Here is a 13,568-nt window from a genome sequence, read left to right on the forward strand (position 1 = left end):
TTTACAACAGGGGACTAGGGAGGAAAGCAGGCGAACTGTCTGTCCGCTAGATAGCCCCAAAGACACAATTGGGGTGGGTGAGCAGGAGGTGGTAACACCCACTCAGGTGGAAGAGGGGCTTTCCTGTCCAGAGAGCAGGTAACAGGGTGAACAGGAGGATAAGACAACAGCTGATTTTGAACTCTTCTAGGAACTTTACATGGATTAACTCCTTTAATACAATATCCCCAAGGGGTAGGTAAAGTTAGGGAAACTGAGGCATAGAGTGGTTTTTTAAAAAAGAATTATTCCAGGGGCTGGGGTTGTGGCTGAGTGGTAGAGCACTTGCCTAGCATGTGCAAGGTGCTGGGTTTGAGCCTCAGCACCACATAACAATAAATAAAATAAAGATATTGTGTCCAATATAACTAAAAACTTTTTTTTTTAAAAAAAGAATTATTCCAAATCACACAGTTGGTAATCTGTGGCATCTTCTAAGTGCCAGATTCTTGACATGTATTACCTTACAACAACCCTAAAAAGTAAGTACTATTATTGTCCTGATATAATAGATGAGGAAACTTGGGTACAAAGAGGTTAAGGAATCTGCTCAAGTTCATGTAGTTAATGATTGAGCCAAAATTTAGGAGATGGCAGCACTTGCCTATAAGTACACTGATGATGCAGAAGTAGGATTTACATTCCTCTGACTAGAGCCCCAAGCCTTCAGGAGATGGAATCAACAGGGTTAGGTGAAGGATTAAATCTGTGGGAGGGAAAAGAAAAAAAAAAAAGGTTTCAGTTCTGCCTGGAGGGAAGTGAGTCAGAGGATATGAAGAACTCTGGGCCAGGGGCCAGGAAAAGCTGAAGGCCAGTGAAAGGTGTCACTGAGGAGGGATGTTTGGCAGCCTCCTGCTAGGCAATGGCAGGCTCTCATGGAACCTGGGCTTTGAGTACAGGGTTACCAGAGGCAAGGGGCTGATGAGGGAATTTTGTTCCTGCCTCTCAGTGCTGTTCTGTCTCAGAGTAGAACAGGACTTTGCTGCCCATGCCTCGTTCTGGTTGAAAAGTCCAGGCCTAGAAGAACTATCAACAGCTGAACTCTCCTGTGGTGTGCCAGACACTGTGCTTGGTGCCCCACACACTTCATCCAGAATTAGCCTCACCAAACCTCAGCAGGGTGTGTAAGATTATCCTCATGCTTATAAGATAGGGACCCAGGTAAAGTGACTTGTCAGCAATTACACAGTGGGACAGCCTAGGCAGAACTGGGACACTGTAACTACAAAGTCCTAGCTTTTAATTACTAGTTTCTTTCTCTTCTTTTCCTCATGTCCCCAGACAAACCTTGAGAGCCTTGAAGGCTAGCAGCTGTCTCTGGCCTCCTACAATCTACAGGAAAAAGAAGAGTGTAAAATGTTACACAAAGGCACTTCTATACCCATCGTGGGTGATACCTGAGGCTTGAGGTCAAGTGCAAATTTTGAGGTTGAGAGGCAACACAGGAATCAGCTGGAATCAGGCTCTGGGTTCTTCCAGATGTCTTCCACTTGAGAACAAGCTCCACGTGTATATTAACAACTGGAGAGGCTGTGCCCTCTAGTGACCAAAATGTCAATTTACAGCACTATGCACTGGAGCAAGAGGCCCATTCACCCAGAGGATTCTATGGCCAACAATTTTTAGTCCTTGGTAGTTGCAGAGAAAGGCTCTGGAATCAAACTAAATCTCGGTTGAAATACTGGTTTTACTCCTTTATATCTAAGTGATCATGAAAACATTAGACTCTTAGCCTTAGGACGGATAATAATACCAATTCAATAGAGTTACTATAAGGATTAAGTTAGATAATACATGTAAAGGTTTAGCAGATTACACATTATGATTGTAATATCTATATATGGCATATATATACACACATTATATGCACATTTTCATATATAAATATATGCAATATAAGCACATATATAAAATAATTGTTCTATTTTTTTACACATGCTATCATATTAGTAGTCACATCTTTTACTTCCTTTGTCTTCCTTCCCCATTTAGCTCTATTAGGTGATCTTGATTTAGCCATTCATCTCACGTTGGACAAAACCATCAGGATCTCAGAAGGGCAACTCAATCTCTAGTGAACCTCAAACCCACTGTCCCACCTCAGGGAATGCAATGCCAACATTTTTCTTAAGACTTGTAAACCAGACATAGGCTAAGATATTTGCTTTTTTCATGTATACTTTAAAAAACTTAGACCACACATCTTTGTCTTCAATATCCTGTGAATATTAATATGTCTGCTTTATACAGGTGTTGGGTTCTTTCTACGTTTTAGAGCAACTTTACATCCATATCCATGTTCTCATTAATGATCCATAATTTTTTTGTACAGGAATCTAATACAGGAGTGCTTAACTACTGATCCACATCCCAGTCCTTTTTCTTTCTTTCTTTCTTTTTCTTTTTTCTTTCTTTTTTTTTTTTTGAGATGGTCTCACTAAGTTGTTTAGGGTCTTGCCAAGTTGCTGGGACTGACCTAAAATTTGTGATCTTTCTGTCTCAGCCTTTTGACTTGATGGGATTACAAACACAAGCTACTGTGTCCAGCCATGATTTTCTTAATACTTAGTGAGAAAATCAAGTATGATGAGAAGGGAACTTATTTCCTCAAGGTTGCACAGCAAGTCAGTACAGGATTCAAGGTTAGAGCCCAGAATTTGCTTTTGTACTGGGGATTAAACCTAGGTTGCTGAGCTATATCCCCAGTTCTTTTCATGGTTTTTGTTTGTTTGTTTGTTTTTGTTTTGCAAAGGGTGTCACTGAATTGCTCAGTCTGGCCTGCAATTTGCAACCCTCCTGCCTCTGGTTCTCAAGTTGGATCCCCAAATCTTAATGTTTAATCTAGTGCTTTCCACCAGCCCTTGCAATCACACAAAGCCCAATGCTCTGGCTAAACGAGAAGCATCTGTAACCCTAGACATGGCTTATTCTTGAAGACCATCTCACTGCACTCTGACGACCCATTTCCTGCTTCTCCTAAATATCCCCAGTACATTATCAAATTATGATTCTTCACATAAAGAAATGGCAGCATGTTGGTAAGACTGGTGACCCCAAATAGCTAAATCTCCAAAACTTGCTAAGAATACAATCAAAGATTAGATGACAGGTTTGGGGAGAAGTGAACATTATCTCTTCAGCCAAGCCATGTGTACTGCTGAGAAATTAGCTGCCTTCACAGCCAGCTTGATTTAGCCACTCATCTCATGATGGACATAACCGTCAGGGTCTCTGAAGGGCAACTCCGTCTCTAGTCACTACAAAGACTGGGAAGTGTTGATGTGTGTCATCAGCATGGGTCCTAATGGTAGCAGCTGTTTTCAGGCAGTGAGGGAAGCAGTATGATAATAACTCAAAGCTCTCAGTGTCACTTGACATGACTCTGGGGGCAGAGAATGCAGGCTTGACTGCCAGTACCAGGGACTGTCTGCTTTCATCCTAACACACTAGCAACAACACAAGCACTGCAGAGATAACAAATCATTGAGTCCAAAGACCCCCTACCTATCTCCTAGGTGACACCAAAGCACTGGCAAGCTTGGCTCTGCTCAAGAGGGAAATCTTATTACTTCCTCCTGGAGTGCTGGAACTCTGGGTGGCACAAAATTTCTCTTTCTGCTGTCACTTGTTCTTTGCTCTGTCATCACCATGGCAACCCAGGAGTGGAAGCCAGCATTGAAACCAACCCCTCCCCAACAAATATTTGTGGAACAGCAAGTGTAGGTCCTCTCTAATATTAGGTGAGCTGAACATTTTTAACCCTCTCTGTGTGCTTCAACCTTGTTCACTACAGAAAGTTAATACTTTTCACCTGTAATTTCAGGCAGTTAATGTGCCCCTTTCTTCAATCTTTCTACATGGGAGTTACTAATCTGACTGGTCTGAGATCAGTCATTGGGCCACATGTCCCTAGGATCACAACAGTGAAAAATAATACATATCTGTGACTCTACAGTCTGTCCCACTTGCTGCTGGATTATTAGGTCAGGTGAAATTTTTTCTGAAAACTTCAGCTTCTCAGATTCAAAGGAAGGTAGTACTCTTAAACTGCATTTCACAACCCCCTTTTTAAAAAAAAACAGAGGACTTCCTAACAGAAAGAAAGAGGAGGCACAAGGTTACCAGGTCTATGCTGACTTCTCAGATCAATATTTATAAATATTTTGCTCACTGATTTCCTATGGTTCCTTTTGAATTTAGCTTCTTTAGTGGGAAACCTAGGGAAGAAGAGTGAGTGATGTGATTCCAGTATGAAAATTCCATCTTGAACCCACAATACCTAGGAAGATTTGCCCAGATTCAGAGTTTCATCCCAGCCTGTCTACACTGCACAGAAAGGGGACACATGCTCAATGTCCTCATCATCCACTGACTTCTGAGGACCTGGGGAGTACATTCAATTTAAATTCAAAAAAATAATATTTTAAAAATTGACACAAAGTAATTATCCATGTATGGGGTACAGAGTGACACTGCAATACATGTATACAATGTGTAACAATCAGATCAGTGTAATTGGCATTTCTGTAGCCTCAGACATATACCCTTGTGCTAGGAATATTCAAAATCCTGATTGCTATGTTGAAAGAATCAATTAATTGTTGTCAATTACAGTTCCCCCCCTACTGTTAGAAATGATTCCTCTTATCCAGCTGCACTCCCTTGCCCATACACATCCTCATCAGCCTATAGTAACTACAATTACTTTCAATATGTCTATGAGATCAACTTTTTAGCTTCCACAGTTAAGTGAGAACATGTGGTATTTGCCTTCCTATGCCTGACTTATTATTAAATTCAACTGCTATATTTCACTTCCAGTTGTGTGTAGCACTTGCATTGACACACCCATGTTGGGAAATTATTAGGCTGGGATTAGAGTCTTTGCCATGGGCTGACAGTGAAAATTCCCCCAGCTCAAACATAACCATGGAAACCTGCTTCATTACCAAAACATTCTTGGAAAACCGTTGACAATTTCCATATGTAAGAAAGGCTTAAAATAAAAAGTTATTCTTTGTAAATTTAGTAGGTTTTACTAATGGATATTTAATATTTTATGAGTTGAGGGCTATGTGGTGGGAAGGAAAGAGGCCAGATTATCAGGAGACAAGACTTAGGAACTTTTTCAAGCTGTCATTTATTATCTATATAATATCTTAGATAAGTGATCTAGTATGCTCATCTCTAAAATGGGGATAATCTTTAATCTACCAACCTCATAAGTTCCTTGGGAATGAGGTTTGTGTTGCCACTTATATGATGAAACCAATCTGAAAACTGTAAAAGGTTATATAAAGTTGTATTTTAATAGGGACTATGAAAGGAACTTTAGGGGTTTAATCCCCCTACCAACAACAATAACAGAACAACAGAGAGAGAGAGAGAGAGAGAGAGAGAGAGAGAGAGAGAGAGAGAGAAGAAGAAGAAGAAGGAGGAGGAGGAGGAGGAGGAGGAGGAGGAGGAGGAGGAGGAGGAGGAAAGGAAGGAAGGAAGGAGGAAAGGAAGGAAGGAAGGAAGGAAGGAAGGAAGGAAGGAAGGAAGGAAGGAAGGAAGGAAGGAAGGAAAATAAATAAATGCAGGCTCAACTTTAAGAAATATCTGGAAGAAATCCTTGGAGATCTGGCATCAAAGCCATTCTGGTAAATTGCCAGAGAAGTTAAAGCTCATGGCTTCACTCCTAGAGGTAGCTGAAATATTTCAATTTCTCCTGGATACCCCATTTCCTAGTTAACTTGAGTAAACTATCCAAGAGGTTCTTTATGTGAAACTGAATATGGGAGCAGTATCTTTGCTTGAGTGTTCAAAGTGGTGACATCTGGTGGTTGCCATTGGCAAGGGCTTACAAACTACAGTTCATATTTTTTGGTATTTCTCCAAAGCTAGAATACCTGAGCATTTGGGGTTCAGTAGTAGAGCGCTTGCCTGGCATGCGTGAGGCACTGGATTCGATCCCCAGCACCACATAAACAAATTAAATAAACAAAATAAAGGTATTGTGTCCATCTACAACTAAAATAAATAAGCAAATAAATAAAATGAACATACTATGTTACTGTGAAAGTGGTCAACATGTTAGGAAAATAGACTTTTTTTAGAAACCACATTAAGAATTCATACTATTTAAACTTCAAAAAGGTACTAGGAAATGTTCAAATGTAAAATTGTTTGAAAAAGTACAAATAATCCATAAGAGAATTACCACTGGCACGAAAATCACACTAAAAATGGTAGGAGAAATCCAACTGACCAAAATGTTTGCTAAAAAATAAGAAGTAAAATGAAGGCAGAGTTGTGGGAATATGAATAAAATGATCAATGGCAGAAGTTTCTTTTACTTTCAAGAAAGTAAAAAGGCTGGGGTTGTGGCTCAGTGGTAGAGTGCTCACCTAGCATGCTTGAGGCACTGAGTTTGATCCTCAGCACCACATAAAAATAAAATAAAGATATTGTGTCCATTAAAACTAAAAACTACATATTAAAAAAAGAAAGTGAACAGCAGAGATACTAGTCTTTATGTAATGTATTATGTTTTTGTGTACCCTTTCCCTCTTGTATATATACAAAACCATATGTAGGCCCATAAGGAGTTAGCAGAAAGAACAATATTGCTCTTCTTATCCGATTAGAAGGTAAGAATCAGAAGAATAGATGTTTGCAATGCTTACTTACATTTATTTTTGTGAATTCGAAAAAATTGTATGCAATTGAAAATACTAGAACTGAAACCAGAGAGAAGGATTAAAAAGAAAGAAATAGGCAGAGGACTAAAGAATTAACCATATTTAAAATGTTCATAGAAAATTTGTATATAGAGGGCAAATCTGTGGCTATGTTGAGTTGTTGGCATGAGATGTAATTTCACATTATTTTCTTTTTCAAATGTTTCTTAAAGAGCTTACATTGTTTTTTTTAGACTTTTTTTCATACTAGAGATTGAACCCAGGATGTTTAATCACTGAGCCACATCCCCAGCCCATATTTTATATCTTATTTAGAGACAGAGTCTTGCTTAAGGCCTTGTTAAGTTGCTGATGTTGGCTTTGAACTTGTGATCCTCCTGCCTCAGCTCCCTGAGCCAATGGTATTAGAGTTATGTGCCACCATGCCCGGCTGGACTTTTATTTTTTATTTTTTCCTCAGTATTGAGGATTGAACCCAGAGACCCTCTACCACTGAGCTATATCTCCATCTGTTTCAGCTTTTTCATCACTATGATCAAAAGACCTGACAAGAACCATTTTAGAGGAGAAAAAGTATATTTTGCACTCAAGGTATTGGAGGTCTCAGTCCATAGATGGCAGATTTCATTGCTCTGGACCTGAGGTGAAGCAGAATATCATGGAGGAATCGTGGGGAGGAAGAAAGTATCTGAGGACACGGCACCAGGATTTGCAGAAAGTTCTGCTGAACAAGGACAAAACATATACATCAAAGGCATGTCCTCAGGGACCTACCTCCTCCAGCTATACCCTACCTGCCTGCAGTTATCACCCAGTTAATCCCCATCAATGGATCAATGCACCGATTAAGTTAATAGTCTTCTAACCCACTCATTTCACCTCTAAACTTTCTTGCATTTTCTCACACATGAGATTTTGGGAGACACCTCATATCTAAACCATAACATTCCACCCCTGGCCCCCCAAAACTCATGCCTATCACAAAATGCAAAAGACATTTAGTCAATTTCCAAGAGTCCCCATAGTTAACAGTTTTAGCATTGCCCCCAAATCCAAATCCAGTCTCCTCTAAGACTCAAGGCAAACTCACAGCATGAGGTCCTGTAAAAGTCAAAATCAAGTTACATACATTCTATATAATGGTACACCTTAACATTTCTGTTCCACAAGGGAGAAATTTGGGTATATATTTTGTCTTTGTTGAAGGGAGCTCCCTCTTTGCTTCCTGGAGACCATGTCCTAAACTGCTTTTCTTGGACCCAGAGCAATGGAACCAGTCATCTATGGGCTGAAACCTCTAAAACTATGAGTGACAAATAAACTTTTCCTCCTCTAAAATGGTTCTTGTCAGGTCTTTTGGTCATAGCAGCAAAAAAGTAGACTAAAACAACATCCCTGTTTATTTTTTATTATGAGACAGGGTCTTGCTAAGTTGCTGAGGCTGGCTATAATTTTGTGACCCTCCTGCCTCAACTGCCCATGTATTATGTGTTACCATGCCCAGCTTGTTTTTAGACTTTTAAGGATTAAGGCAGTCCAAAGAAAATTGACATTTTAATCTCAAAAGAGGAACAATAAAACCAACAACTTAATAGAACCTGTAGAAGTCAAAGAATGTTATGATCTTGTGAAAGTGCTAGAAAATAAAACAAAGTACCAAGAACAAAACAGAACAAAGTCTAGAACTTGATATCTTGAAAAAAAAAACTTTAAAATGAAGGCTAGTTGGGTGCAGCAAGGCACTCGTATTATTCCAGCAACTCAGAAGGCTGAGGTGGGAGGATCACAGGTTCAAGGCCAGCCTGGGCAATTCAGCAAGACTCTGTCAAAATAAAAAATGAAAAGTGCTAGGGAAGTAGCTCAGTGGTAAAGTGTCCCTGGATTCAATCTCCAGTACCAAAAATAAAAATAAAAATAAAAATGAAGACTAATACATCATACAAACATCAAATTGATTTTTGTCAAAGATACATAGCAACTCTACAGATAAAGATAGACTTTTCAAAAAATCGTGCTAGAACAAGTGGATGGGAAGAGGCAAAAATAATCCTTGAATTAAACCTCATACCTTATACAAAAATTAACACAAAATGCCATCACACAGTATCTTGACACTCTGTACCTGGCCTATTTCTGTTAACATAATTATTTCTAGTTCTATCTATATGTAACAAATGACAGAATTTCATTTTTAAAGACTTAACAGCATTTCATTGTATATATTTATCACATTTTCTTTATCTACACATCTACTGATGGACCCTTAGGTAAATTCCATTTCTAAGCTGTTGTGAATAATGCTGCAATGAATATGGGAGTACAGATGTCTCTTCAACATACTGATAGCAGTTTTTTTTTTGTTGTTGTTGTTGTTTATTTTGTTTTGGTACCAGGGATTGGACCCAAGGGCACTTAACCATTGAGCCACATTCCCAGCCCATTTTTTGGGAGTGGGTACTGGGGACTGAATTCAGGGGCACTTGACCATTGAGCCACATCCCCAGCCCTATTTTGTATTTTATTTAGAGACAGGGTCTCACTGAGTTGCTTAGCGCCTCAATTTTGCTGAGGCTGGCTTTGAACTTGTGATCCTCCTGCTGTAGCCTCATGAGCCACTGGGATTACAAGCATGTGCCACTGTGCCCAGCTTCCCTAGACCTTTTTAATATTTTATTTAGAGACAGGGTCTTACTGAGTTGCTCAGTGCCTCATTTATCTGCTGAGGCTGGCTTTGAATTCACCATCCTCCTGCCTCAGCCTCCCAAATTGCTGGGATTAGAGGCATGCACCACTGCGCCTTGCTCTGATATCATTTTTAATAAAATTGTTCTCATTGAAGTAGAGTGGTGGTTACCAGAGGCTAAGATGGTTGTGGATAGTTGGGGGAATGTTGGTCAAAGGATACAAAATTTCAGTTAAATAGCTGGGATAATTTTGAGAGATCTATTGTACAATATGGTATCTATAGTTAATGATATGTTGTATTCTTTAAAACTGCTAAGGATTAAGTGTTGTCATCATAAAAATACTATGTGAGGTAATGCATATATTAATTGGCTAGATTTATTCACTCTATAATGCATATACACCTTAAAACATCCAGGTACACATGATAAATACATACAATTTTATCTCTGGAATTTTTTGGGCTATGGGGGGATTGAACCCAATGTTTTATATGTACTAGACAAATGTTCTACCACTGAGCTATACCCCCAGCCCTACACATTTTGTAAAAAGTGAAATAATAGAAAAAATTAAAAACCTAAGATTAAAAGAAGAATAAAAGGGAAAAAAACCTAACTCAAAATGGATCATAGACAAGTGTAAAATCATAAAACTTTCAGAGAAATCCACATAAAATATCTTTGGAATCTGCAACTTGGCATGGAGTTCTAAGATGACTCCAAAATCATGACACTATAGCCCTTTTGACCAGCAGACTACTGGGAGAGGTCAAGTCCAGTGACCCAGATACACCCACACTGGCCTGTGAGGGACCCAGGCTCACAGTAGGCCCAGGTCCACCCCTCCACCCACAGGCACTTACCGGAGCCCAGCCTCCAACATAGGACTGCCTCTTCTGACTAGCAGACTACTGCGGGAGCCCAGGCCCAGCCCAGAGCTGCCCATACCGACTTGGGCAGAGACCCAGGTACAGGGTAGGTCCAAGTCCTCCCCCCCACACACACACCTGGGAGCCTAAGCCTAACCCACTTCCATCTTGGGACACTGCAATCATTGCCATAGCCTTCCCCACACAGTAGCCTTTAACTTTTTAACAGCAGACAGGGCCTAGAAGCAGCTACATCTCAGAGCAGGCATCCCAAAGGGAGTGTGAGGCCCACCCTTTCAGCCCCATCTCTGTAAGACATTGCTTCCATTTTGAGGCACCTTAACTATTATCTCGAGTTACCTCAGCTATTGCTGCCACAACCTTTAGATGCAGTAGCATACATTGATGGACACTAACAGGGTCTGGAAGCCCAACATCAAGGTGAGGTACAGACAATCTGCAGGAGTACTACAAGAATATAGGGAATAAACTGTAGTATCTCAGATCCACACTGCAAGAAAGGAAGACACATAGATAACATGAAAAATCAAGGGAGGAAAGTGCCCCAAACACACCAGGATACTATAATAACAGAACTCATGAACAGCGAAGTTGATGAAATGTCAGAGAAGGAGTTCAGAAGGTTCATAGTTAAAAATTACCTAAATGAGCAAATACAGGCAAAAGTGATCAAGAAATAAGGGAGCAAATACAGGTAGCAAAAGATTACTTCAAGAGAGAGAGAGAGACTCTGAAAAAAAAACCAGTCAGAAATCCTTGAAATGAAGGACACAATGAATCAAATAAAAAACCCAATAGAAAGCATAACCAACAGACTAGATCACTTGGAAGAAGGAATGTCAGATAATGAAGACAAAGTATACAATCTGGAAAATAAAGTTGATCACACAGGTAAGATAGTTAGAAACCAGGAACAGAAATCCAAGAATTATGGGACAGAATCAAAAGACCAACTCTAAGAGTTATTGGGATAGAGGAAGGCACAGAGTTTCAAACCAAAGGAATACACAATCTCTTCAATGAGATAATATCAGAAAATTTCCAAAGCATGAAAGACAAATTGGAAAACCAAATACAAGAGGCTTCCAGGACACCAAATGTACAAAATAACAACAGATCTACACCAAGGCACATTATAATAAAAATGCCTAGCATATAGAATAAGGATAGAATCTTAAAGGCTGCAAGAGAGATGAGTCAGATCACATATAGGGGGAGACCAAATCGTATCTCAGCAGATTTTTCAACCTAGAACCTCAAAGCCAGGAGATCATGGAACAACATATACCAAGCTCTGAAAGAAAATGGATGTCAACCAAGAAGCTTTAGATTGATGATGATATAAAAACCTTCCATGATAATTAAAAGTTAAAAGAATTTACAACTAGAAAGCCAGCACTACAGAACATCCTCAGCAAAATATTCCAAGAAGAGGAAATGAAGAACAATGATGAAAATCAGCAGAGGGAGGTATTACACTAAAGGAGAAACTAATCAGAGGAGAAACCAAATCATGTTAAATACCAAAAATAAACAAAAATGGCTGGGAATACAAATCATGTCTCAATAATAACCCGGAATGTTAATGGCCTAAAGTCACTAATCAAAAGACATAGACTAGCAGGTTGGATTAAAAAAAAGACCCAATAATATGCTGCCTCCAAGAGACACATCTCATAGGAAAAGACATTCAGAGACTGAAGGTGAAGGTTTGGGAAATATCATACCACTTACATGGACTGTGGAAGCAAGCAGGGGTTTCCATCCTCATATCAAATAAAGTAGATTTCAAGCTAAAGTCAATCAAAAAAGATAAAGAACGACACTACATACTGCTAAACCATACACCAACAAGACTTAACAATTATAAATATATATGCCCCAAACAATTGAGCATCTACATTCATCAAACAAACTCTTCTCAAGTTCAAGAGACAAATAGACTACCACACAATAATTTTGGGTGACTTTAACACACCTCTTTTATCACTAGATAGATCTTCTAAACAAAAGCTGAACAAAGAAACTATGGAACTCAACAATACAATCAACAACTTAGACTTAACTGACATATATAGAATATTTCATCCTTCAACAAGAGAATACACTTTCTTCTCAGCAGCACATGGATCCTTCTCTAAAATAGACCATATAATATGCCACAAACAACTCTTACCAAATATAAAAACATAGAGATACTACCCTGCATTCTATCACATCATAATGGAATGAAATTAGAAATCAATGATAAAGGGCTGGGGCTGGGGCTCAGCGGTAGAGCACTTGTCTGGCATGTGTGAGGCACTGGGTTTGATTCTCAGCACCAAGTGAAATAAATTAAGGACTATCAACAACTAAAAAGAATTTTTTAAAAAGAAATCAATGATAAAATAAGAAATAAAATCCACTCCAGCACTTGGAGACTAAATAATATGCTACTGAATGAACAGTGGGTTGCAGAAGACATCAAGGAGGAGATTAAAATCCCTCTTCTCAGTCTATACTTAAAAACAGCATACTACAGGGACACAGCCACATCAATGTTTATAACAACACAATTCACAATAGCTAAACTGTAGAACCAACCTAGATGCCCTTCAATAGATGAATGGATAAAAAAAATGTGGCATATATACACAATGGAATATTACTCAGCAATAAAAGAGAATAAAATCATGGCATTTGCAGGTAAATGGATGGAGTTGGAGAAGATAATGCTAAGTGAAGTTAGCCAATCCCCCCCCCAAACAAATGGAGAATATTTTCTCTGATATAAGGAGGCTGATTCATAGTGGAGTAGGGAGGGGCAGCATGGGAGGAATAGATGAACTCTAGATACGGCAGACGGGTAGGAGGGGAAGGAAAGGGGCATGGGGTTATTAATGATGGTGGAATGTGATGATCATTATTATCCAAAGTACATGTATGAAGACATGAATTGGTATGAATATACTTTGTATATAACCAGAGATATGAAAAATTGTGCTCTATATGTGTAATAAGAATTGTAATGCATTCCACTGTCATATATAAATAAAAAATAATTAAAAAAACTTAATCATGACAGTATAAACAAAGTGATAAACTAGATTTCATCAAAATTCAAAGCATTTGCTCTGAGAAAGAGCTTGTGAATTAGATGAAAAAACAAGCTAAAGACTGGGAAAATATTTGCAAATCACATAGCTGACAAAGGACTCATATCTAGATTATAAAGGCGAAATTCAACAGTTAAATAGACATACAATTCAACTATAACAGGCAAAAGA

The sequence above is a fragment of the Ictidomys tridecemlineatus genome, chromosome X, assembly GCF_052094955.1.
Source record: "Ictidomys tridecemlineatus isolate mIctTri1 chromosome X, mIctTri1.hap1, whole genome shotgun sequence".
Taxonomy (NCBI): Eukaryota; Metazoa; Chordata; class Mammalia; order Rodentia; family Sciuridae; genus Ictidomys; species Ictidomys tridecemlineatus.